The sequence below is a fragment of the Myotis myotis genome, unplaced genomic scaffold (assembly GCF_014108235.1).
Source record: "Myotis myotis isolate mMyoMyo1 unplaced genomic scaffold, mMyoMyo1.p scaffold_m19_p_11, whole genome shotgun sequence".
NCBI lineage: Eukaryota > Metazoa > Chordata > Mammalia > Chiroptera > Vespertilionidae > Myotis > Myotis myotis.
The window spans coordinates 49,549,941-49,577,127 of NW_023416315.1; the positions used below are offsets into that span (position 1 = coordinate 49,549,941).

General features: G+C 37.5%; 1 protein-coding gene and 1 pseudogene across 1 annotated transcript in view; one reads left to right on the forward strand and one right to left on the reverse strand.

Moving 5' to 3' along the window:
• CNTNAP2 (contactin associated protein 2) overlaps positions 1-27,187 on the reverse strand; it is a 1,817,652-nt gene that overhangs the window by 1,676,615 nt on the left and 113,850 nt on the right. The gene's annotated exons all lie outside the window — the stretch shown is intronic.
• On the forward strand, positions 11,273-11,417 carry LOC118666691 (annotated as a pseudogene).

The following is a 27,187-nucleotide window of genomic DNA, read 5'->3' on the forward strand; positions in this document are numbered from 1 at the left end:
AGAGCTAGTACTGAGATATTGAATTTGAGTCTTATTTCAATAAGTTTTTGTTAAATGTTCAATTAGATAAAATTCATTTCAGGAATGCCAAGAAAGTGCCATCTCTAGCTCATCTGCTTACTGATGCCTGAAATTCTACCATAAAAGATTTATTCTTTAGTAGGAAGCTACTCAACCTTTATTAAAATGAAAATACTGCTGGTTATAGAATCATTTTAAGCCATATCTGTGGAGAGCGGCTACAGCATTTGGACAGGTTCAAGCTTCGAACGAATGAGAGGCATTGTCCTCTCATGGCAAAGCCACGTGCAGGTCCCAGCTTGGAGGGCAAAGCCCTCCCAGCACAATTATAGCCAAAGGCTAGGGTTGTAAGCTTGACCTTATGGTCCGAACCTGTGGTCCCAGGTGGCTAAGTGATGTGGGCTGCAGGAAGTGCAGCAAGTGCTGCCAAAACAAAGCTTGATAGAGTTCTCAGGTGCATGTAATTAAGTAGATTTGAAACTCCTGAGAACATTCTAAACATCGTGACCACGCCCTTGCTTTGCCTCCTGGGATCTGCCTATAAAATACTCACTTACAGGCTGTGACACTGTCTCTCCATCGGAGAACAGTGTCTCACCTGGCCCCAACTGTATTCTCTTGTCTGTCTTCCTTAATCCTTCACCGTCCCTCCTCAGGTTCACCCCTGACCATGCTGGACGCAGTTCACATATCAATGTCTTAGACCGAGAAGTGAAGGAAAGCTATGTTGGTTAGGATGTTCTTACATTAGCAGAAAATTAAATTTGGAACAATACAGACAATGCATAATATTTTGATTCACATACTCTACAAAATACAGGCATAGAAGTGTGACCAGATATAGTCCATGCAGAACTTTGACTCCTCTCTGTAATTCTTGCAGATTGGCTCGCCCCTCTCTGCAGCCTTCATCATCAGGAAGACTGAGTACAGTATGGCCAAGGCATTCAGGAAGAGGAACAGTCAAGTCAGGAGCTTAGAACAGGCCTATCTTAACAAGTGAGCTCAGAATCCAGGGCTGTGGAGATGGAGGAATGCATAAAGTTGACAAGGGACTATCATATTCATAAAGAAAACCTACCCAAATGATGATAATGTGCAGCTAGAATTTAGAATCACTTGGGTTCAGACTCTGGAATGGGGATTAATCCAGGTGGCTGCAAAGGGAGGGATCCAGTGGCGTGAAGGGGAGACATGGACATTACATCAAGGCTGAGTGTCAAAGGGCAAGTATGGATGGCAAGAAAAAAATGAAATGGGATTTAATCCCTTAAGATGTGAGTAAAGGGCAGGCATCTAGGGACAGGGGAATACATACAGGAAAAAAAGGGAATGGAAGAAAGACTATAAAAGTTCTACTTTCTGCTTCACATAAAGATTATTCTTAATAATTATAACTTCCATTTACAGAAAGTATTCTTAAAAGTACTTTCTCATCTATAGTCATTTGCATATGCCAATTTTTAGCTGTATTTAGAAGTTACAGGCTTTTGTCAAATTAAAAATTCTCTGATAAAGATAATTATTTCTATAAAGAGATGACATGTATTTATTGAGATACAGTTCATTTCAGTATTGGAAAAATATCAAAGCACATCTAAGTACATGCTTACTGTATTGACAACCAAAAGTTCACTAGCTGTGTGTGTGTATACTTTAACCTTATTAGTCTAAAAATTGCCTGAAAGACTCCTTGGCTGTGTGCCTCGGGAGATTGTAGCTTCATCCGATATATCAAAAGTTTGTGGGTTCAATTTCTCATCAGGACTCATCACTAGGTTGTGGGTTCAATCCCCAGTCAGAGTGTGTTCTGGAGGCAACTGATCAACTGATGTCTCTCTCACATCAATGTTTCTCTCCCTCTTTCTTCCTCCCTCTCTAAAATCAACAAAAACATACCTTTGGGAGAGGATTAAAAAATAAATAAAAAATTGCCTGAAAGAACATATAGATAACCTCAGCTGAGACAACTTGCACACATAAAAATAAGAGTGTGGAATTAGTTCTGGACAATATTAAATATTTTAAAGCGAGCATTTCATGTCATAGGATTCATGCAAGAATGGACAGGCAAAGGAGTAAAATAAATTATCTAGACAAGAAATGAGACTTATCAAATATCTAAGTATCATAAAAGACCCAAATAAAAAAGAAAAAAATGGTCAAATGTAGAAAATGCTACAAAAGGACATTTTAAACTATTTGGTATTTTTCTGTTTAGAAAGATGAATATGTCAATTATCATAGGAATAGAGCTTAGAAAATAAAAATCCTCATAGCTCATCCTCCAGGAACTTGCATGTGAACATCTTGATATATATTCTGCCAGGTCTGTGTATTATTATAAAAATATTGCTCTCTTATAATTTATGTTTTTCATCTAATTTTTCCAATTTTTAGAGATATTCATTTTTTTCTAACAATTAACATTGTAAAATGTATTTGGTCAATTTCTAATTGATGAACATATATGTCGTCTATAATTTATCAGAGCTAATAAAATGCTATAATTAATATCTCTAAGGACTATAAGATGGCATGTAGTCCTTACGTATAACCATATTTCAATAGGATTATCAAAATTTTATTAGAAATTTCCAAATTAAAAAGCATCATTGTTCAAAATGATGAGAAAAAAACTGATCACAGTTGTTACACATGGAAAAGAGATAAAAATAATAAATTGCAAAAGAGGAAATAAAAGTTGCTAACATACTGGAGATTTTTCAACTGTAGTAATAGTCAAAGAGATACTAATTTAAACATTATACACAGCAAAATAATTTTGTATTCTTCAAAAAACTATATGCATCAAGATCTTTAAAATTATATATATATAATTTTATATATGTGACCGGTTGACCACTTGACCGCTCGACTGGTAGCTATGACGTGCACTGACCACCAGGGGTCAGACGCTCAACGCAGGAGCTACTCAGTGTGCTCCCACAGCGGGAGCGCTGCTCAGTTGACCAATGGGCGCCAGATGTTGGGCTCATGGCTGGCTAGTGCAGCTGTGGCAGAGCAAGCCTCTCCCGTGGACACTCCCCCTGCACACCTCTCCCCCATCGGAACCAGGATCGAGATCAGGACTGCATTGGGACTGACTGGACGCAACGCTGCAGCTGCTTCTGGCTCATGAAAGTGCCAGTATCACCCTAGGACAGGCATGCGGAGAACTCAGTGGAGTGGCAGCAAATCTATCGAGTGGTGGCAGCAGGGGCTAGGATGAGGGGGAGTGAAGCGGCACCTGGACCGGGCTCGAGCTCCTCCCCAGCCATCTGCTGCTTCTCACACTACTATATCCCTCGGGGGATGCAGGACTGCTGGTTTCAGCTGATCCCCACAGGCAAGGCTCAGGGACCCCACAGGTGCACCAATCCATGCACCAGACCTCTAGTTAATAAATAATTATAAATACATACACAGGACATTAGACAACTTCTAAAATGAATTCATGAAAATTACACAATATAAATTTTGATATACTTAATCAGTAAAAGATAATATAAAATTAGTTATAATTATAAAATTTTAAAAATAGATTGAAGTGCATATTAACAGGTTTTGAGAGTTAGCAATATGATTTTTACTAATGTGTGTACTGTTGTTCTTCCCCAAGTATATTTGTTATGAAGAAATAAACATTTTTATGACAATAATGAATGATTTTCCCCTAATCAGCTTCTTTATATTTAAATTATTACATATTGGCTTTCCAAAAACGAATACATAAACTTTGTTGTAACAGGATGCAGTTTTTGCTTTAATGATATAGTATTGTATTATAATTTACATGATAGTAATCTTTATCATATATTTTAAGAACAACGAAAAGAGCAGTTCTCATTATTTAGAGTAAGTGCAAACAGTGATTTACCACAGCTTTCAAAATGCAACGACAACAGCAGTTTCTCGAGAGGTTTCCATCCATTTCACAGTATTCTTTAGAAGGCTTAGAATATTATTGTGTATGAGATGTGTGAAGAAATCACATACTGTAATATTCTTTGTTCCATTTCCTTGTGGGCCCAGTGCGAACCTTTGTAGATAAGAGTTTTAAAGTTATTTAAGACTTTTGCCGAAACCGGTTTGGCTCAGTGGATAGAGCGTCAGCCTGCGGACTGAGAGGTCTTGGGTTCGATTCCGGTCAAGGGCATGTACCTGGGTTGCGGGCACATCCCCGTGGGGGATGTGCAGGAGGCAGCTGATCGATGTTTCTCTCTCATCGATGTTTCTAACTCTCTCTATCTCTCTCCCTTCCTCTCTATGAAAAATCAATAAAATATATATTAAAAAAAAAAAAAAAGACTTTCTACCTTTGATCATCACATATATTAAGGCAGGGGTCCTCAAACTACGGCCCACAGGCCACATGCAAATATAAATATTGTATTTGTTCTTGTTTTGTTTTTTTACTTCAAAATAAGATATGTGCAGTGTGCATAGGAATTTGTTCATAGTTTTTTTTAAAACTATAGTCCGGCCCTCCAACGGTCTGAGGGACAGTGAACTGGCCCCCTGTTTAAAAAGTTTGAGGACCCCTGTATTAAGGCTACAACTTCATGATGTTTCCATCCATACTAAACCTATATTAATGCTGGACAAGCACAAGATGGCATTCATCTATCCCTTCTTATTTCCATGATTATTTTTAGCACTGTAATGGAAGTCAGCACCAACCAGAAATATTGATTACTTCAATTTTCTTATCTTCATTTCACTCCACATTCTGAGCTTATTAGATTTCTACATCACCACAAAATAAGATTAATCAATCACTATTTTCTGCTCTCTACTAATACTGTCAGGCAAAGCGATACCTTCATAACACACCAAATTATAAGTTATATATGGGTGATGTTGCTCTCATGGCCATCTCTTCTTACTAAGAGGCTGGCACAGTGACTGGCACAGGTTAGGAACATAATTAATTTATGGACAAAGGAATTGAACAGAAGCCACAATCTGTCTTTAATTAGTGGGATTAAAACAGATTAAAGATGAGGTTGTCTCAGTTTTGTTAGATTATTTTAAATATTTTTTTAAAATTTTCATTGAGTTTAATGAGTGGTCTTTATTCTGAAGTCACACAGAGACTATTAATTCAAATTCCAGAGAAAAATAGTAAAGGGCTTTGCCTCTCTATATTTTAAGACAGCCAGATTTTCAAAGGTATGCTTCATCAGAAAAAAATCATCACAGAAATGTAGCAAATTACATCAGCCATCTAAGAAGGGGCAATAAAGGAATTTCAAATATATCTTGAGTTAGTAACTCTGAAATAATCTCATAGGAATAGAACTGCATGCAATCATCTAAAGCTACAGTCATATCACAGATAAGAATATTCTAAGCTGCTGACAGTAACATCCAGTGCCCTTGCCTCTCTTTCTTCCCCAAGTGGTCATAGCCTGGTGCCCTTAGAGTTTTAGATGGTAAAATGATAAACCAAATGACTGCATCTGCTTTCAGTTTTTTCTTTTTTCTACTTTTTTTCTGCTTTGGCTTGTCCTTCCATCACTTATCACTCAGTTAAAAACCTACCTAACTTTTAAAACATGCTATAAATAATTTAATAATTTAATCCAGGAAACTTTCCATGAATTTTCAAGCTGGACTAAGAGTTCTCTTAAATATTCCCTTAGCATCCTGTACTTGTTTTCTGCTAAAGTGCTCAGAATTTTATATTGTGATTTTCTACTCATATTTCTTGGCAAAAAAGCAAAAACTTTAGGAAATAATAGGAAGTCATCTGTAAGAATAAGCAAACATAACCATGGGAAATGTTCTATGGGGATTATCTAACTATCTCCTTGATTATTTTTTAAATATGTTTTTATTGATTTCAGAGAGGATGAGAGAGGGAGAGAGAGATAGAAACATCAATAATGAGAATCATTCATCGGCTGACTCCTGCATGCCCCACACTGGGTATCAATTCCTTTACCCAGGCATGTGCCCTGGCTGGGAATCGAACCGTGACCCCCTGGTTCATAGGGTGATGCTCAACCACTGAGCCACACCAGCTGGGCAACTGTCTCCTTTAGAACTGATGCTTTGCTTAGCAGATAAATTTCTGATTCTAATTGGGTTTCCCATGTAGTTTTTTAAGGCAGGAAATATTTTCATCAGTAGATATTATTATCTTGGTTCTCTTGCCAGGTCTAGTTACCACTGCAAATTAATAACATGACATCTGGTAATATATACTCATTTCTGGAAATGTGGTTTCATGTTTGTACTCATCTCCACTGGTGTCCAGTGGACATTTGTGCAGGAGGATTCTTGGTTGGGGGTGTGTGTGTCCTGTGCATTATAGAATATTTAGTAGCTTCCATGTCCTTGACCCACCAGATGCTAATAGCATCCCCCAGCTCTTGTGACAAACAAGTATTTCCAGATATTGCCACATATTCCCAAGGGACAAACCTCTTTCTAATTGAGTACCATTGCCCTAAGAGTAATTCAGGCAATATGGATTACTGAATTAGGCAAAAATGGAAAGCACAAAACCTCGGACTCCGTTAATAAGAGTCTTGGATTAATATTACTTAGACTCTCAATTAATATTACTTGTGCCTCCACTGTATTTTTGTGGTTGTGAATGAATGACCTTAGGTAAGAAGATAAAGACTCTTTTATCAACCAATGTTTAGGATCTTATGTGAGTTACTTCTCTTGCCCACAGATAATTTACCTGAAAGGGGACCCTGGAGCTTAATCACAGGATTTGGCTCAATGGCTCCTGTTTCTTGATCGACATAAGAGCATCTTGGAATTTGTAGGATCTTTCACACCCACTTAGAAGAAGGGAGTTTAAAACAGCATTCTCTAGGCATTTTACTTTAAAAGTTTGTGTGTATGTGCAGGTGCACACACACATGTGACTTTACCTTGATGTTCAGCTTTAGAAGTTACTGTTACAGAAATGTACACTGAAGCAAATCCCTTGTGAAACATACTTTATTTATTCCTCATTTAATATCACCTGTTGTATCAGCAGCCTTCTATTTTCAACATTTTCACATATGGAATAATTTGTCATTCTGAATGAAAAAATAAACCGATATTATTTTAAAAAAACAAACAAACATGGCATTTGCTGAGTTTGAATCCTCATTCAGTTCGTTAGTGTACAGTCACTGTAACTTAAGTCACCATTTTTAACATCACTTAACAAAATTCTGTAAGTGAAAGATAAAAATATAACCTTGTACACTGTAAGTGCCATGAATGTTCAAGATGATGATTATGAGTATAACAAAAGAAATTTGATATGAGAAATTTGATAATGAAGTTACACTCAGTAGACAGCTGAATCCAATATGTGACCAACCTCTGATGTACAGCATGCCTGGCCTCTACATTCAGGCTGTAGAAACGCGCTATGCCATGTGTAGATGTACCACAGTTTTCTAATCCACTCATCTGCTGATGGACATTTAGGCTGTTTCCAAATCTTAGCTATTGTAAATTGTGCTGCTAAACTGATGAACAAAAATAGATACAGAGGCAAAGAAGCATCGAACAGACTGTCAAACTACAGCGGCAAGGCAGGGGAGGGTTGGAAGGGTAAGATATCAACCGAAGGGCGTGTATGCATGCATATAAGCATAACCAATGGACACAAGACTCTGGGGGTGGTGGTGTGTGAGGGCATGTGTTGAGGGGTAAGGGAGGCCGGGGGGGGGGGAGGGGAGGTCAATGGGGAAAAAAAAGAGACATATGTACTACTATTTGTAATATTTTAAACAATAAAATAAAATGTAAAAAAAAGAAATATGCTATGTCAGAAACAAATCTACATGGAAGCCAGGGCTGTAAAATTACACAGACAAATGGCTCATGAAATGCCAAAGCCCGCATCATCCCTTTTGTGGATAACAGGTGTTCCAGGTGGAAGCCCATGTTTTGAAAACACTACCTAAGACTGCATCAGTCTCACTTCCCACTGATTTCAGTGGAAGAGACACCATTTAAAAAGAATTTAAAAAAAAAAAAGAAAAGAAAAGAGAAAAAGCCCACCTTCTGCTGAAAATGTAGGTTGGCTCTGGTAGGAAGTTCTTTTCCTTCTGATGAGTCACACCTGACCAAAGAGGTTTCCCCTACACTTTCTGAGAAATGAGGCGAATTACACTTGCACTGCACATTTCTCCCTCATTAAATCCTTCCTCATCCATGGAAAACTGGCGGATGCTCACCCTGCCCTCCTGTGTGGCCTGAAGAACTTTAATGGGCTGAAATCACATTATAACCAAACGTTCCCTGGTCTGGTGAACAAACTGCATATACTGATCAAATAAGGGCAAATGTTCCTCCAAAGGGCTGATGAGTACATTTGCAGTGTAATTTAGAGCTGCCTCGGGGTAGCCAGGCCCTCCCATCTGGCCTCTTATGTTTGTGTTATCATAGAATCAGACAGATTCCTTTTATTCTGGGACCGTGGCTTCCAACTCACAGAAGAATGAACAGTCTCCTGATACTCATCCGAAAACTCAGCTTTGGAGTCATTGGCCTCCCTGGCAATTGCCAATATCCATTTCTTACACCATTTGCAAAGCCGCCTTGGCAGGCCAAGAGGAAGGGTTCATTATTGTAATTCCTCTGCCTGAGGATGACAACAGCAGCCTTGTACTTGGAATAACTTGGCTTTGCCTTTTCAGGCGCCATGTGTCAGAATCAGTTGACAATTTTAATGGATCTTTAAAAAGTTAGTATTAGTTGACGTCTGTGGAATACATACTATATGTCAGGCACTATGGCTAAGCACGTCACTTATATTAATATTTTATTTAATACTCTCAACAATTATGTGGTAGGGACTATATAACATGCCAAAGTCTTATATATGGGGGTTGAAGTAACTTATTTATTTATTTTTGCAAATGCCAGTGAGCTCATTATGTTTGAATAATGCAGTTACTTTAGAATATTTACATATGTGTAATTTATTCTCTTTATAATATAAGAAGATTAAAGATGCAGCCATTGCCCCATTTCACAAAGGCTTCGAGTAGTGGGAGAGCCTTACCTAAAATCCAACTCATTAACCACACTGGGCAGGCTCTTCCCCATGTTCTATTGTAAACAGAAGACAACCTCCTCAACCCATAACATGAGCTTAAAATACTGAGAGAGGGAAGGCTTGAGCTTATCATCATGAATTCCTTCACTGATTTCTGTTTTAGACCAGGAGTCAGCAAACTATGGGCCACTGGCCAAATTCAGCCCAACACCTGTTCTTTTAAATGAAGTTTTATTAGAACATAGCCACCTCTATTTGTTTAGGTATTACCTATGACTGATTCTGTGCTATAGGTACAACGTCAAAGTTAAGTGGTTGTGACACCAACTGTGTAACTTGCAAAGTTTATAATTTTTAATATCTGTCCCTTTGAAGAAAAAACAGATGACCAATTCCTATTCTACATTATACAGGAAATCTCCTCTAGACTCATATTTGGCTCAGGTATGATTGAACAAAGTTTTTCTTTATTGTTAGGCAACCTTAGGATAGTGTCAGTCTCCATAATACAAATGAAATGAGTTCTGAAATATTTTGCATGTGAGGTATTTGTTATTATAAATGCATTTCCCAGAAGAGTTTGTGTGGCTTTTACCTGTGGTTCACCCCTGGGTCTCTCAGTGCTCCCTCTCTGCCTCTCAAGCACATGCCCACCTGAGGCTAAGTTATTCCACCCACTGTTGCAGGTGTGGAATGCAGATGCTTGGCCTCAGGCCTCTCAGGGACCTCCTCCATCGCTTTCCCCTCCCCTACACTATTTTCAGCTTATGTGTTCTTTCTCATTAATGTTGAAACAGGATCAAATCTCCTCCAATATAAATAATATCCTCAGGTGCTATCTCCCCTTCTAGCTACTAATGTCTCCTGTCTCCTATCTTTCATATTGAACTTCTTGGAAGACTTGTCTATGATCACTGTCTTTGTTCCCATTTACTCTCCCATTTATTGTCTTTGGCTTTTTGTCCACTCCACAGCCCATGTGGGCATCTATGTGAATGAGCATGTGTGTGCGTATACACACATTCATACACCCACCCACAAATTTTTGTAAATGTCCATTATTTTTTCATGATTAATTCATAATAGTGAAACTGCTGGGTTCAAACACAAGTGGCATTACAAACTGTCCTGAAAAGCTATGCTCATACTTCTACTTGCAAGGTAAGCAGCAACACTACTGAACTTCAGGTCATTGCTGACAGTGGAATATTATTTTTTAAAATTTATTTAGCCAATTGGGTAAAAGAAAGTAATAGATTTATAATGTCATATTAACTTTGTTTTCTGTGATTCCTCATAATGTTTTATGTATTTTCATTGGTAGAGGATTAAGATCCAATTTGCAGTATAAATTTTTTGGAGAATTTCTTATTATTCTAATGCAAAACACTTTTAAAATAAGATAATTTTTTTAAAACTCTGAAAAATGTTTTTAACTCAATTGTAGCAATATAAAGATGGGCATAGAATCTGAATAAATGTAATATACTGACTTGATAAAACAAAATGAAATAACATCAAAATTTATGTAAGATTTTACTCTAACACATTAAAATTATAGAATAAATTTGTATAAATTATAAATACTAATGGGTATAACTTATTTAATATTTCTTCTTGAAGAAGATAATCAAACAAAATATACCACCAAAAATAAAGTCTAAAACAGAACAATTTTAACTTAACACTTACGAAGTATGTTTCCTTTTTTGGTCTCAAAAATTCTCCATTAATAAATGATTGAATAAAAACCACATATTCTATTAAAAATTAAAAGCCTATTGAAATATGTTTCATTATGTCTTACTCTTTATTGGTCCTTTTGAAACTAATGGATTCATTGAATTTAGAAAAGAATTAAAATATGACAGTGAGTGGTAAAATTATTTTAATTATTTTTCCTGCATTGCTAATATTAGATACCGCAAAATAATCTTATGGTGTTTTTGTACACAATACTTGAAACCATATAAGGCCATTTGACACTTGAAATGGAAATAGAAACTAAAATGTAAATAAAACAGAAATTTCTTGGTTTCAGGGCTGAAGTTTGATAATAAATTTAGTCATGATGACTAAACATGGCTTAAAATATCTTGTGAGAAAAGGTGGTGAACTCTTTTTGTGAACCTGTGATGTCTACTACATTAATTAAAAAGCAAATCACAAGATAATACATTCTGAAAAAGAAATATTCAGTATGTGCTACTAAAGAATAATCCCACCCCCTGGCAATGGGCAAGAAGACACCTGATTGGTGGTGTTGATCTTATATCAATCAGGGGCAAAGCAGATGTACAGTCCTTAGTTCATTCTAGCTTGATGCCTGTGTCGGTGGTCAGAGCTGTTTCAGGCCTGAGGCACATTAAAAAGAAGAAGAATCTTCCAGGAACCATAATACTTTTAAAGAACAAGTAGTTTTATTTGACTCCAAGTAATTTATGCATTTTGATTATTTACATAATCATCTTCTCCATTCAACTGTAGTCCTTATATCTCTATTTATTTGTCCAGATGGTATCTTATAGATATTAGGTGTTCAAGAAACGTTTGTTGAATGAATGAATCTCTCTTTCTTGAAAACTGAGCCTTCATGCTTTTTCAGCTAACAAAGTTAAATTTGTACTATGTGTGAAACAATGTACTTTTCTTTATGATGGGTAAATATAGTCATTTGGTTATAACATTAAAAACTTGGTTCTGAACTGATGTTTCTTGTTTATTTGTTTTTAAATATATATATTTTTAATTTTAGAGAGAGAGGAGGGGGAGAGAGTAACATAGATGTGAGAATGCAGTATCAACCCGCTGCCTCTTGCATGACCCCTACTGGGGATCAAGCCTTAACTGGGAATAAACTGGCAACTTTTCTGTACATGGGATGATGCCCAACCAACTGAGCCACACCAATCAGGGCTGAATTGATGTGTTATTACAGAATCATTTTACAAAATGCATCCTACAGCAATAAGAGTTATATAATCTTTGGCCCTGGAATTCTCCTGCAATGAATATGTTTTAATAACAGAATAATGGATTTCATAAAAAAATTGATTCGAAAACAACATATTTTTGAAATATGAAAAACTGTTTAAAGTCATCCTCCTTATACAGTATAGTCATTAATGTAACTATTATTGACCATCAAAGCAACTTGTAAAATGAAATGAATTAATCAGGAGAATTATGAAATTCTTCATAATTAAGAAATTCTGATTCTCTAAGTAAGAGATTCTAAGTTAAACATTTTTTAAGCAATGGCCCAAACCAAGTAAAATTAATCTATTTTTGGAGAACAGGACATCATTTGGAGGGAGGGGGCACTCACTCACACCTTGATTGATTTTATCCCAAACACATTTATCTACTGAGAGTCCACTATGTTCCAGGCACTGTGCTAAGGGCTTAGGGATGAAAATCTCTGATGTATGAATGTGGAGGGTCTTGTCTTGCATGGAATACAAAAGACTGAGTCGTTTATGCTGTAGGCAACGGGGCAGAAGAATAGCAGGATTAGATTTATAATTTAAAGATGGCCACTAAGTGACAATGTGGAGGATGGAGTGGGCGACAGGCAGACTAGAGTGAGAAAGGTCAGTCATACGACTGGAAATGGTCCATGTAAGGGTGCAGTGAAAGCCTGAAAGGAGACCACAGCCAAAAACACTGAAAGAGGAAACAGACATGAAGATGAGAAGAGGTGACATGTTCTGAGTCTCCTGCCTTTAAAAGGACAGCAGCATATAAAGGCAGCATGAACTCTCCTGAGGAAGGTATGCAGTGATGTGGAGCTATTGCTACGGTCGGCCAGCCAAGGTTGCCTCTCATCCTTTGGACATGCATACAAACAACGCATGGTAACTATCAGAGCAAGCAACTGCAAACACTGGAATGTGTGCACAGAATTAGTCAATGTAATGTTTCCATTTGTTTAAGTAGTTGATTAAATGTGTATACTCTTTTGGTTGTGACTTGCAGAGTAAATTTCTTCTCCCTAATACCGTGGTCGGCAAACTGCGGCTCGCGAGCCACATGCAGCTCTTTGGCCCCTTGAGTGTGGCTCTTCCTAAGCCTTAGGAGTACCCTAATTAAGTTAATAACAATGTACCTACCTATATAGTTTAAGTTTAAAAAATTTGGCTCTCAAAAGAAATTTCAATCGTTGTACTGTTGATATTTGGCTCTGTTGACTAATGAGTTTGCCGACCACTGCCCTAATACTTAATCCCCACACAAAGACCTCAAGAGTAAAATACAGTATTATTGTACTATATTTTTCTTTCTTTTTTCTAAATTGAGATATAATCGACACTATGTTTTTCTTAACTCTGAATTATATAATATAAATCTTGGATTAATTCCACAAAACAAAATTTACAATACTTTGGAATAAAATTTCAATTTTATAAAAGATCCAGTTTGGTACCATCCCTTCTTGGCATGCATTAGCTAGTCTGTCATAACATAACATTTCCCTTACCTTTCAGTAGGAAAACGATCCCTTTCCACACTCATGCTATTGTCCCCAGTATGGCACTCTTTTGCTGGCTGCTATGAAGAATCTCTATTACATGCTGAAGGCTTTGATCACCAGGTAAACACAATAGCTTTCCATTATTCTACTCTCTCTCACTGCCTTATAGATTTCCACAACAACTCTTCCCAAGTGGTATTTCAGCTGAGTTTTGCAAACCCACAAAAAACACACAGGTGGTTGTTGAACTATTTTCTTCTCGTGAATCTTTTGACTAATCAATCAAATAAGGCTACCGGTGTACATAATGCATGTGCTACTGGATGATATGGTGCAATATCAATTTGTCTTTTGTTCCATCTTGAAAGAATATGAACTATTTTTCTCTTTCAATTCTTTTCTGAGAAAAGAACTAAGTGAATCATCTCTTCCTTAAGCTCTCTATCTGTGGCTGTCTCTCGGGGTTCAAACTTAAAAAGCAAACCACCTTTACCCAGGAGCTATTTTGGAGATGGATGTGGAGAAATAGATCCAGACAGTAGTGAGCAAGAAAACCTGGAGAGGAGAAGATTATAAGAAGTGAGGGTAGCTAACCTGAGGGACAAAGGATCCATGCCTACCCAAGTCACAGAGGGTTTGTTGTTATTCTTTAAATCCTGTTCATGGTAGAAAAAATGGAGAAAACAAAAACTGTCAATAGCCAGAAATGGAAAGGGGCTACTACTAGAGATCCTTGAGATGTTATCAAGATTCACATAGTCCATAGGTATATGTTATTTCATAAAGGTAAGATTCACCTATATTTTTCTACAAAATTTATAGGAATTCTTTATGTATCCTATACATCAGTACTTTGTGGTTTCTTCTTTCTCTCAAAGCTGCCTTAATAATAATTAAGAAATACATTACTTAACCTTAAGCAAGTACAATTCATCAAGCTGTAATTTCCTAGGTAGTGCTCTTTATATCCTATTAAATAAACATTTTCATGCCCAAAGTCATGAAGACATTATCCCATGTTTTCTCCCATAAATGTTACTGACTTTGTTTTCACATTTAGTTTGTTCATATATTGCAAATTAATTTTTGTATGTGTGAGATAGTGGTCAAGACTCTCTTTCCATAATGACAAGAACAATCGTTCCCACTGAATTGCAGTGGAAGAAAAATAGATAGCTAGCTAGATAGATAGATAGACAGACAGATAGAAAGAAGATACATAGACTTAAAATACTGGAAGTGTTTCTGGACTTTCTACTCTGTTACGCTGTTCTATTTATCTAGTCTTATGCTGATACACAACTATCTTAATTATTACACACTTATAGTAATGCTTGCTAACTGATAGAGTAATAAAACAATTTTGTGTTTTCAAAAGAAACAATCAATCCTGTTCATGGAGAAGATCTTTTTGACCAACTTGTGGTACCTGCAGTTGGATAGTTAACTGACTATAGGAAGGCATAAAAGATCACAGTAGGTCCTGTGGTCATGAGAAGTGCTGTCCGGGAGATTGGGGCTGCAACATTTGGCAGAGGATGAGATGCAGCAACACCATCTTTTAGCAGAAAGAGCAAGGGCAACCGCAAGCCTCATCGTAGTCTGTGAACACCGCAGGTTAAAGGTCAGATCTCTCCTGGGTACCATTCACGCTTCCTGGCTACTTATTCAACACTAAGCACAGTTAAAAGTTCTCCAAGACTTGATTCAGTTTGAATGCCTTATTACTGCGTTTAGCTGGAGCTCTGAACAAGACAGCACAATCACGATGAAGATCAAAGAAACAATGGAGGACTTTCCACTGGAGGACTATGCAGTGAATGTATGACCACCACACCTCTAGAAACTAACTCCTTTTGCTTCCACCATCTCCAGGAAGACAAGGGTCGCAGCTTCCTCACGTTGCCATTCCTAGATCAGGACACATGTGTCCGTTAATCAAATGAATAAACCCCACTGCATGCAGCAGATGAGGACTCCTTGTATGACAGATCTTTTATTGTGGTAATCTATGGAAGATCTGTTTTAGAAGATTTATATGCCTATAGTGTTTAATATTTTTTTCTATAGTATCTCAGATTTAAAGATCTTCTTCATTTAGCACCTGTAGTTATTCCAATGCTCAAAGAGAAGACCGTGTAAATATGAAAATAATACACGGCCCAATGTAACTGGCCTCTCACTGGTTATCTTTCTCTCCACCTTTTGGGTAACTTAAAGCAAGTTTCCTGGTTTTATATAGCATTCCCATTACATAAACGTGTCACATATCATGATGAGCGGGAGGAATTTCAATGTCTATTTGACGAGAAAAATGGATGGAAGATTTCATTAAACAGTGCTCAGCATTTCCCTCTGAGAACACCCCCATCTTCCTTGCTTTGCTGGTCTTCCCTTCTCCCTGTGTCCATGCCCCAATCTACTCCTTTTCTTGCAAAGCTGTCTGCATCAGCTCAGATCTTCCAACTCTGTTTTAAATATCCAAACAGCAATCATCTCACCCCCTATTCAAGTACATGAAAAGCTACGATATTGAAGATAACTTTGCACTCCACTAGAAACATCGCCCCTGCCATGTGGAGCCCTCCTTGGAAGAGTGTGTAAGCAGGCGTTAATGAGTTGGAGTCTGGAGATGGCGGCTTGTGAGTAAACAAACCTGCTTTTTATTTCTGACACAACACCTTTCTTATCACATATGCAATTGAAATCTACATTACATCTGTTTTTCATATCAATCATGTCAGCTTCTTTTAGGCCAGTCTTTTCTTCCTATTGTCTTGTGTTCTCTGCACAGCAGTTGTATTTGTTTTTGTTTTATTTACTGCCTCATATTCCGCTTCAGGAAGCAATTTAAAATCTATTTTTCCCTCTTTAACATTACAACTCACTTATGAATAGAACTTACAATAAAAAGAATTTTTGAACATCAATCTCTCCACAAGTTAAATTTCATTCCAAAAATGAAAAATCATGTTACAGTCCCACACTAAACCTCATCTACTGCACCTGTCCAAGGTTTCCGTTGAAAGCCACAGAAATGAACTCTGGAGGATTCGAACAGAGAAGGAATTTCCTGAGACTAATAGTACTAGTTAATAGGACTTGCTAGGTGTTTTAAAATACAGCTCAGAGCCCGGCTGGTGTTGCTCAGTGGCTGAGCATTGACTTATGAACCGGTAGGTCATGGTTCCATTCCCAGTCAGGGCACATGCCCGGGTGGCGGGCTCGATCCCAAGTAGTGGGTGTGCAGGAGGCAAATGATCAATGATTCTAATCATTGCTGTTTCTATCTCTCTCTCTCCCTCTCCCTTCATCTTTGAAATCAATAAAAATATACTAAAAAGAATACAACTCAGAAAACCAGAAGAAACTGTGAAAGCCCCGACAGTGTAGAATCAGAGTAAAAAAAAAAAATCATTCTACATAACTGTCTACTGAAGACACTATTGGTACCGTGTCTCAGCATAGGATGCTTCAGCTTGTACCACCACTGGCTCCGAAACATGAGAACTCACTGTGAACTAACAATACCTGAAGGGCCCTTTCCTAGTCTTGTCCCCTTGCTTCACTGGTTCACAGATTGATGCTTAAGATTGGCCGACTGAGGTCACGTGCTAATGCCCTCACTTTCTCCATCAATAAATTAGGATAATTTGTATACCCCCTATAGAACTTTTATAATTACTTGCAAGGGAGGCTGGTAGTCTTTGTACCTTCCAAGACCCATTGGTAAGAATTTTGTAAACATAAGAAGGAGGTTCAGCTCCCCTGGAAAAAGCAAAAGAAAACAATGATGACAATTGATGACAGATGTAAATGGGACAACACCAAATGTCCCACTACAATAATGAAACAATGTAGACATTTTCAAATTGAATTTGATCAAATTATATCTAACTCAGTTTTGAAAATAAGCCCAAATGATGGTGTATCTAAAAAGTTTAGAAACTTGCCTCAACAATATATTACCAAACAGAGTGGCATTATAGATGGTTTTATATCATACTGTAATGAAATAGTCACATATAACATAATAATAATAAAATATTTTATACACATATATACTTTTTTAATCTTTAATTTCTTTATTGGTTAAGGTATTACAAATGTGTCCTCATCCCCTCATTAAACCTCCCCCAGCCCCACTCATGCTCTCATCCCCCTGTTGTCCGTGTCCATTGGTTTGGCTTATATGAATGCATACAAGTCCTTTGGTTGATCTCTTCCCCTTACCCCCACCCTCCCCTACTTTCCCTCTGGGGATTGACAGTCTGATCGCTGTTTCTCTGTCTTTGGATCTGTCCCTGTTCATCATATATACTTTTAAAGTAAAACAGGGCTATGAACTTGCAGCACTCGCAAACTCATACCATGTGCACTTTAAATAAAGCCATTACAATATTATAAACTTGGCAGTCTCTGTGTATTAAGATAAATAGTCAAAATCTTTTATTTGACCTCAGAATGAATGTGGTCTCCTTTGGCAACTAATTCATTGTATGTCTTTAATATCTTTGTGACATAACGACCAGAAGCACAGTAAGTAAGTCAGCTATTCGACAATCACGTTTGGAGCATCATATTTTCAGTCACTCTCTCTTCTTTGAGTCGATGTCCCCACACTTTGCGTCGCTTCCACAACCACCTGCCTCTCTCCTAAATGTGTTGAGGTCACTGACACCTCCGAATAGTCTCCTTTGGTGCTCCCTTGCTTCACGTGCCCTAGAATCAAACGGCACACCTCCCTGTGCCATTTCTATTTCCTTAGGTCTCTCATGCCAATGTCAAAGTTTGGATCACTTCCACCATCATTTATGCCAAACATCAAATTAATGGATTTTGTTGGAGGAAGTCATAAAAATGTATTTAATTATCCAACTTTACTGGATAGACCTTATTTTAAGGATCTTTTATAATTTTTTTAATTTCCTTTATTCTGGAATCTCCCAAAGTGAAACTACATTATGACTCACTGATTCTCTATTCTGACTCTGCAGAGGAGAACGAATGCATTAGGGAGGTCCCAATGTCCTAAGAAGGGCACATTCTTTAAGTCACAGGCATTGGGAGATGAACCCTCCCTCCCACATGCAAGCTCTGTGACCACAGGCAAATGTGTTCATTTCTACATCTCACTTTCCCTGTCTGTAAATTAAAATAATTGCAACTAACCCATATGATTGTAATTGCTTTTTATTATAACTTTTTATAATTCTCTGGCTTCAACTCATTCCCCTTTCTAACTGTGTGGACATTGGCACTTTCCTAGTTTCCATTTAGAAAGAAATTTTGAAGAACTGTTTTCAACTCATTCTAATTGGTGTCTCAAATATTATTTCATAGATGACTCCTGACCTCAAACTTTATCCCTGACTCATTCCTGATCTGCTGTTCTCCACGTGAGAAATATAGAGCCATGTCCTGCTTTGTCTACACCCCCCAGGATGGTACAGGAAGTGAATTTTTATCTAAATAGTTAATCAGGCAGGCCTTTACAAATGATAATTTCAGTATTTTCTTGGAAAATATAAATCTTGAGCTGCCTGTGAGGTTAGAAAAGCTGAATTGTTTTGATATAAAAACCTGAGATTACATTTTACAATTACTTTTCTTTTGTTTTTCTTCTGAGAGGTTAGGGTTGGAGAAGAAATGAAATAAAAATGAGGATGTAAGGAGAGAAATGAGAGCTTCCTAGTCAGAAGGGAGAATTATTTTAAGCATGAGTTTTAAAATTATTTTTTAATTTTAAGGTGTTTGCATAGTAGTATACATTTATCTTTCACCAAAACCTACCGTTTTGTTTGAGGGAATAGGATTTTGTGAAAGTTTTAAAAAAGTGTTGGTTTCTGCTTCCTGCTCAAAATACAAGAAAGCCTGTGGACGAAAGTATTGAGGCGCAACTGATTTACCCCAAATAAGTTTGTGGCAGGGACGAATGTAAAAGTAAAAGCCCATTGAAAAATAGCAAAAAATCTGGGCGATTTCAGTAACCTTTCAAACAACAGTGGGAGTTTGAGCAATTAGAATAAAAGGCCTGAAAAACCTGAACAGGCTTCCAATAGGGTTTGTCACCCACATATTTCATACATGCGTGAATTCCTTACTGTTTCAAAGCACCTCTGCTGCTAAGTCATCTTCAATAAAATGAACTAGTTTTTCTCTTCATCCAAGACTGATACTGTTAATGACGACCTTTTCTTTTGCAACAAGATGTACACACAGTCAACATTAGAGAAGAAACGAAGAGACAATATAAATTCCACTGATGGGCACATCCTTTTTTAAAAGAAAGTTCATTCATTTACTGGGGAGACAATGGTTAATACAGTTAAATAGGTTTAAAGTATGCAGTTCCATGATACATCATCTGTACATTTGTATACATCTTGTTTTCTTTTTTTTTTTAAATATATTTTATTGATTTTTTACAGAGAGGAAGGGAGAGAGACAGAGAGTTAGAAACATCGATGAGAGAGAAACATCGATCAGCTGCCTCCTGCACATCTCCCACTGGGGATATGCCCGCAACCCAGCTACATGCCCTTGACCGGAATCAAACCTGGGACCTTTCAGTCCGCAGGCCGACGCTCTATCCACTGAGCCAAACCGGTTTCGGCTATACATCTTGTTTTCACTTAAATTCCTTGACACAAACTTTCCTCTTTGTCAAATCTTTATAAAGAACTGCCCTGATGCAAACATCTGGAACCTTGTTCTTACACCTCCCAGTCCCAAATGCCCCACATGCTTTTTTCCTTAACTCCTTGCATGTGCGATTTGCCTGTTGTTCCCAACATCTTCTTAGGCTAATTTGATTCTAGGTAACATATGTTCCTGAGGAAAGCCTCGAGAACATACTTCTTGGCTCACAATTTTCATAATGTCAAATCGTCCTCTCTACTGCTTCTCATTATTGTTGATCCCTGGTATGGAATACTAATCTCTATTCCTAAACTTCAGTATGAAAAGCTTACATTTGGCCTATTCATTAGTTTCCTATATTTAGTGGCTATAGCCTACATAGGCTACAAGCCAAGTCATTGAAACTTAACGTTCTGATAACCTCTTTCTCTCATCATAAATATTTGCTGGATCTTTATTGTCAAGACCTACTTTTTCTAATTATTATTTTAAAAATTACTACTATATTAAATTAAACCCCAAAAGGTAAAATATATTATTTCCCTACATTTAGCATATATTTCACTAGTTCCACAATTCCTAAAATCTCCTGCCCATAAATCTAGCCAATAAATATTACTCTTCTGAATTTATCCGAAAGGAAATCCCTTTTGGAAGTCGCATTGACAAATCTAAGTGACTTCTTTTCCTTCCTTATTTCCTTCCTCCCTTCCTTCCTTCCATCCTTCTTTCATTTTCATTATAATTTTTACTTGGTATAGGAACTATATGGAAAGGAGAGGAAAGAAATAGTTACTATGAACTTATATGCCAAGAAATTTTATAAGCATTTTCATTTAAATGAATTATCTTATTCCTTTATCATATAACATAAGACACAGTATAATTACAACAAAAGGAAAGACTCTTGGAGAAATAACTAATTTTATGGTTGGTCAGGGAAAATAGAAGAGGAGCCTGGAACATTTGCTAATCATAAAAAGGTAAGAAAGCGACGCCCCCAACAAAACAAAATTATGGAAGCATCTAAAAAAAGACATTGAGGACCTGGGAACCAATTAAAAATGCCCCTACTGGCCAAAGTTGGAATATTTTGAATGAATGAATAAATGAATGAATGAAGTTAGCATTGGATTATAACCCAAAGAATAACATAAATATCCCTAAGTCTATACTGATATAAATGAGTGAATTAATAAATTATGGAGAAAAATTACAAGTCCTCCTTAATAAAGAATTACAAATAACTAAAGAACTTATACTGGTATCCATATATGCATAACCAATACACACAGAAAATAGTGTGGTGAAGGCCTAGGGTGGGAAAGGGGCTGGGACGAGAGGGGGCGGGGGGAACTGATGGCCAATACTATCAACAATAAAAAAGAAAATTACAAATAATAAATAAATAAAGAATGGGAGAAATTTAAACTTGTCAGTAGAATACTATAGTAATAATTTCTATAGGCAAAATTCACTGATAAATGATAAAATCCATGAGCAGAACTTTAAGGAGAAATAGGATAGTCCCATACCCTGAAACTTTCTCCCCTGAGTATTTATTCATTAGTCTCATGATTTTAACATATATCTACAAAGTCTTAGCTGTGCTTCCCTTGTGGAGGTGGAGCATAATTCCACTAAGTTCAGTGGAATGGACTTAGCGATTTGCTTGTGACAAATACAGTTTGAAAAAGTACACAGTAACTTTACAGAATAAAGGAAAGGACAGTTAACTTTACTTGGCTGATACCACCTTAACCAAGTGATCAAGGTTAATGTCAGCAGCAATAATTCATGTTGATATCATGTGACTCCAGCATAATGCAATAATCCACAACCCAATTTGGCTAATCATGAGGCAACATCCCACAAACCCAAACTGGAGGATGCTATACAAACATGTGCTTCAAAAACCATGAAAAACAAGGAAATACAGAGCTGTCATAAAGTGGAGATTGACTAGTAGACCTGATGATTAAAAAAAATGTGGATTCCAGATTAGCAACAACAAAAGAATATAAGTAGGAAACGGGAATTCTGAATTAAGTCTATAGTTGACTTAGTAGAAGCATACTCATGGTAATTTCTTAATTTTGATAACCGTAATATGGCTGTGTCTGATATTAACATTAGGGGAGGCGACATAAAGGACATACCGGGAACTCTCTGTATTGTCTTCTCAAGGCTTCTCTATCTCTAAAATGACTTCAAAATAAAAAAAAAATTAAATTAAAAATCTTCCCCTCTCTATTATGAAGAAGAATCCAATTCTGAAAACCTTCTTCCATAACTATGGACATTAGAGAACTCATCAGACTAAAGGGGACTTTTTCTAAAATGATCCACCCTTACTTGGAAAACAGGTATCTTTTTATTTCTTGTTACACTTGAATTTTATCTTGTGACAAAGCACACCCATGAAGAAGTAAATACTATTAACTGCTAAAAACATATACATTTTTTTTTGTCCGGCCAGTGTGCCTCAGTGGTTGAGCATCAACCTATGAACCAGGAGGTCAAGGTTCAATTCCCAGTCAGGGCACATACCCAGGTTGTGCGCAGGGGGCAGCTGATAAATGATTCTCTATCATCATTGATGTTTCTATCTCTCTCTCCCTCTCCTTTCCTCTCTTAAATCAATAAAATATATTTAAAAAAATAAAAATATATGAATTTTTTTGGCATGTAGATTATACACACACTAGAGGCCTGGTGCAGACTGGGCTGATCAGGGGAAGGTGTCGCCCCCATCACCCCGCTACTGCTGCCACTGCCCACAAAGGCAGCTGCCTGAGCTCCAGGCCTTGCAGCTGCCTGAGCCTACGGCTGCCTGTTCCCTGGGCCTTGCAGCCGCTGTGGCTTTGTCCAGATGGACGTCCACCCTAATTAGCATATTACCCTTTTATTAGTATAATTTAGTCTCTTCTGAAAACTTTGAGGGAAAGGGGTAGTTTTAGTTCCCTGAATTACTACTAGTACCTGTATATTTTGATAATGCTCATCAGATCATTGCTTATCTTCTCAGATTTACTTTTGATATAGACATAGACTTTTGGATATACTGCTTAGGTTCTGCTGATAATGTGAAGCTTTTAGATACTATTAGGTTCTGTTCCCTCCAGCACTAACAGAGTTCTACTTCAAATTACAGAATTTCCTGTAAAATAATGCTGGCTACTTCACAAGGCTAATGATGTTAAACCATAGGCCTCTATTTCTCAAGACAATATATTTCTTAATATATAAGAGGCATGTGAGCCCCTCCCCTGTGACAAAGAGACTTTAGGACTTGGATGCTTGATTTTTAACAACTAAATTCCTTGGTTTATTTTTGAACAATTTATTTTAAAAAGAAATATGTGCCATATTTCAGTGCCCCTAGAAAATAATGGCAGGTATACGAAGAAGATAAAATATATTCCATATTGTATATGTAAACAGTGTAATATTGTATTTCAGAGTCCATAGGGTTTTAGTTTTCTTAAGAGATCTGATAAGGCTATTTCTTAATTTCTAATTTTTATGAGTATCCCAGTCAATATTAACTACTATATCTGATTATCTCAGATGATTATAATCTAATAGATTCAAGTCTCTTTTAAGGTAAATATTAAAAATACACAATTAACAATTTAGTTTGGCTATTGGGATTTCCATTGAAATCTCTTGAGTAATTCTTAGCACATGCACTGGCATGTAAAATGAAATACGAATAAACAAGATCCCTAAAGTGCTCACACCTGGGGAAGGGTGGAAGACCTGAGTGAGCCAAGGAAAAGGCTAACAAGCCATGACCTCACCAGCCCCCTGTGTAAATGATCATGGCAGTGTGAATGCAAGAGAAGTTACCTGTGCCTGGTGAATGCCTTCCTGGAGCTGGAGGCCTAAGGCTGCCTCTGAAAGAGAACAGAATTCATCAGGGTGGGGATGGGGCAGACTGGCTAGAAAAGATCCTTCCAGCAGAGACGTCCATGTTCACAGAGTCACAGAGGCATGAAATAGAACTGGGGAATCAGGTTATGGCAAGGACTTCTGTGTTTCCATGTCAGTGTATGTATTGTAGAGCAGAAGGCAAGAGATGATGGTTTGGGAAGGCTGGGGTGGCACAAAACCCTGGAAGCAGAGTATTACACATTTTTATAGCATTGTGGTGGTTAAAAGAAATGATATTATTCTCTGTGAAATTGGTCAAGTTCTTTTTCTCACATTTGTTGTGAAGAATAAGTACTGCATTAAAGCTTCTAATATAAAGTACAGCATTGAATAGGCAAACAGCAAATGGTAGCAATAGTTGTTATTGCTGGCATTGTTGCTATCGTTATCGTGTAGCAAAAAGCAGGACAAGATGATATTTGTGGTTTGATGGGTATATTTTTGTCCCATTGACTATGTTATCAGCTATTAAGTGTTTTTTGTGTGTTTTCTTTTTTTCTTTTAATAAAGATAGGGCCATGGAAAGCACAAACATAGTCAGCCTGATTCTGCATTTGGAAAAAGGTGACTATTTTGGAATAAACGTTCTCTATTCTTGTGTCTAGCAGTGTCCACTCCACAAACTTGTTTTCAGACTCTTATCTCTTCACCCCCTGCCACACACTAACATTTCAGGTCCCCCATCTCTCTGTCTACATTTCCTCTGCATAATTTTCTAGCCTCTCTGGTGCGACAACAGTTATGTTTACAGTTTGGGCAAAGAAGAGAGTCTGAAGTTGGGGGGTCAGGCAGTGAGGACACAAAAGCTATGGAAAAGTAAATATATTATAAAAGTAAATCTAAATAAATTAATAAAATCATTTTCTTCTCTGGTTTAGACACACAAAACTCAGCAGGTCTTTCAAATAACATCATTTTGTTTAACACTGTGTTGTTATATCATTGATGAGATGCCCTAGGAACCCATTTATATATCTATCCTGTATAATAAAGAGCTAACATGCTAATTAGACCAAACAGCAGCAGAACAACCATCTGGATGACCCTCGGGGGCTGCGAGGGCTGGCTCAGGCAGGCGGGGCTGCGAGGGCTGAGCTCCTTGTCCGAATTTCGTACATCGGGCCTCTAGTAATATATAAAAGCCGAAGTGACCATTGCAACTGAATGACTGGGATGACCGGAATGACTGGGATGACCTGTCAATCAGTTGCTATGATGCACACTGACCACCAGGAGGCAGATGCTTAACGCAGGAGCTGCCCCCTAGTAGTCAGTGTGCTCCCACAGCCAACCTCCCATGGCCAGCTAACCTCCCCCAGTTCCTCTCCATGGCGGGCCAACCTCCCGCGGTCCCTCTCCTCTGCCAGTCCCTCCCCCTGGCTGGCCAGCCAACCTTCCGTGGTCCTTCCTCACATCTTTCCCCCTGGCCAGCAGGCCCTGATCTGCCCAGCCCCGATCAGTCCGGCCCCAATTGGGACTGGCTGAGATGGCCTCACCTTGATCAGCCCTGATCGCGGGCCAGGCCTAGGGACCCCAGATGTGCATCTAGTATAGATATAATAGTCTTGTTTATATTATCCATTTATTTCAATCTTATATATAAGAAAGACTATTAGCCAAGAATGTCTAGGTGGAAATATTGTCACTAATACGAACAATAAACTCAATGATTCTTAGTGGAAGAAAATATGTTTTTGTGTGTGTTTTCTTTGTGTCACCTTGAGTTCATTAAACTATGATCTTGCTATGTTACTGAAAGACAATGTGTGTGGTAATCTTTTTACATACCTTTTTGCATACATATATCCCATAAAAATGCTATGATCTTCAATCTAGAATAAATACAATGGCTCCTAATTTCATAAATTTGAGACCATCAAATATGATTAACATCTACCTACCACCAGCATAGCAATCTACACATTTCTACATCCAGTCTTATCTTCCATGCAGAGCAGACCTTGGTGGACACCTGCCTAGTGAATACCTGCTTCCGGCGGCACCACGATAACATAGGCTGAAGGGAACTTTGTATAGCAAATCTGCCTTGCCCTCCATCTATGAGAATAGTACATTGTCATTTAAGTACTGTCTAAGCTAAAAGTTAGTTCTATGATATAAACACCAAGGGTGAATAGGAAACTCACCATTATTGAGGAATACTTAGGCTGAACCACATGAAATTGCTGCTTTTGAAGGCCAAAAAAAAAAAAAAAAGAAGAAAAGAAAAGAAATGCTTGAATATCAGTAATTTCATAGAGTTTAACCTCGCATGCAGTATTGGAAGCTTCACATATACTGACTCACCTAATTCTTAAAACAAACCTTAGTTAATGGTGCTATCATTGTCTCTTTTTTAAATACATGCTGAATTTATAATGCAAGACATTAAATAACTGATGATAATGTTTTTGGTTCACTTCAGTGTGCTTTGTTTCTGGTACCTAACAGATTTCCTTTATGCAGCTGTGTTCTTGACTAGAATATTTTATGTCTTCAAATGAATAAGATGGCCTGGAGTTTGCAAAATGAAATATAAATCTTTTCAAATAACAAAGGGAGAGACTTTGAATGAAGAGAGCCTTCCTGCTGAGATCTTTGACTCCAGGAGTTTGGAAAATTAAAATTTCCTATTTTTTCCTTTTGCCAAGAAAGACCCATCATTCCTTTTAATAAAAATAAGTACAATCTAAATCTTTCTTGACATTTCTAATCTAATGAAGGGGCAAGGAAATAAAATGCTGTGTTTCTGTCATTTTCCCCCAAAGCCTTTGAAATAAACGTGTTCAGTGATGACAGCATAATAATGAAAAGTGTATAATGAAAACAGCTACCTGACAGGTTTTCAAATACCTGTGTGGTTATGAGAAAAGCAACTCATTGCCTGGCAGGACTCAGTGAACCCAGCCCAAAGCTAGACATAAAGAAAAGAACACTGGAGCAGCATTTGAGTAAGATTTTCACGAAAAGTGACAGGTGGGTAATTAACAGAGATTACAGCATGTATTCAAAGCCAAGGCACATGCCACCAGGTGAGAGATGTATGTGAGGTTACATATGCCATGTCCATACATTTACTTGAACAG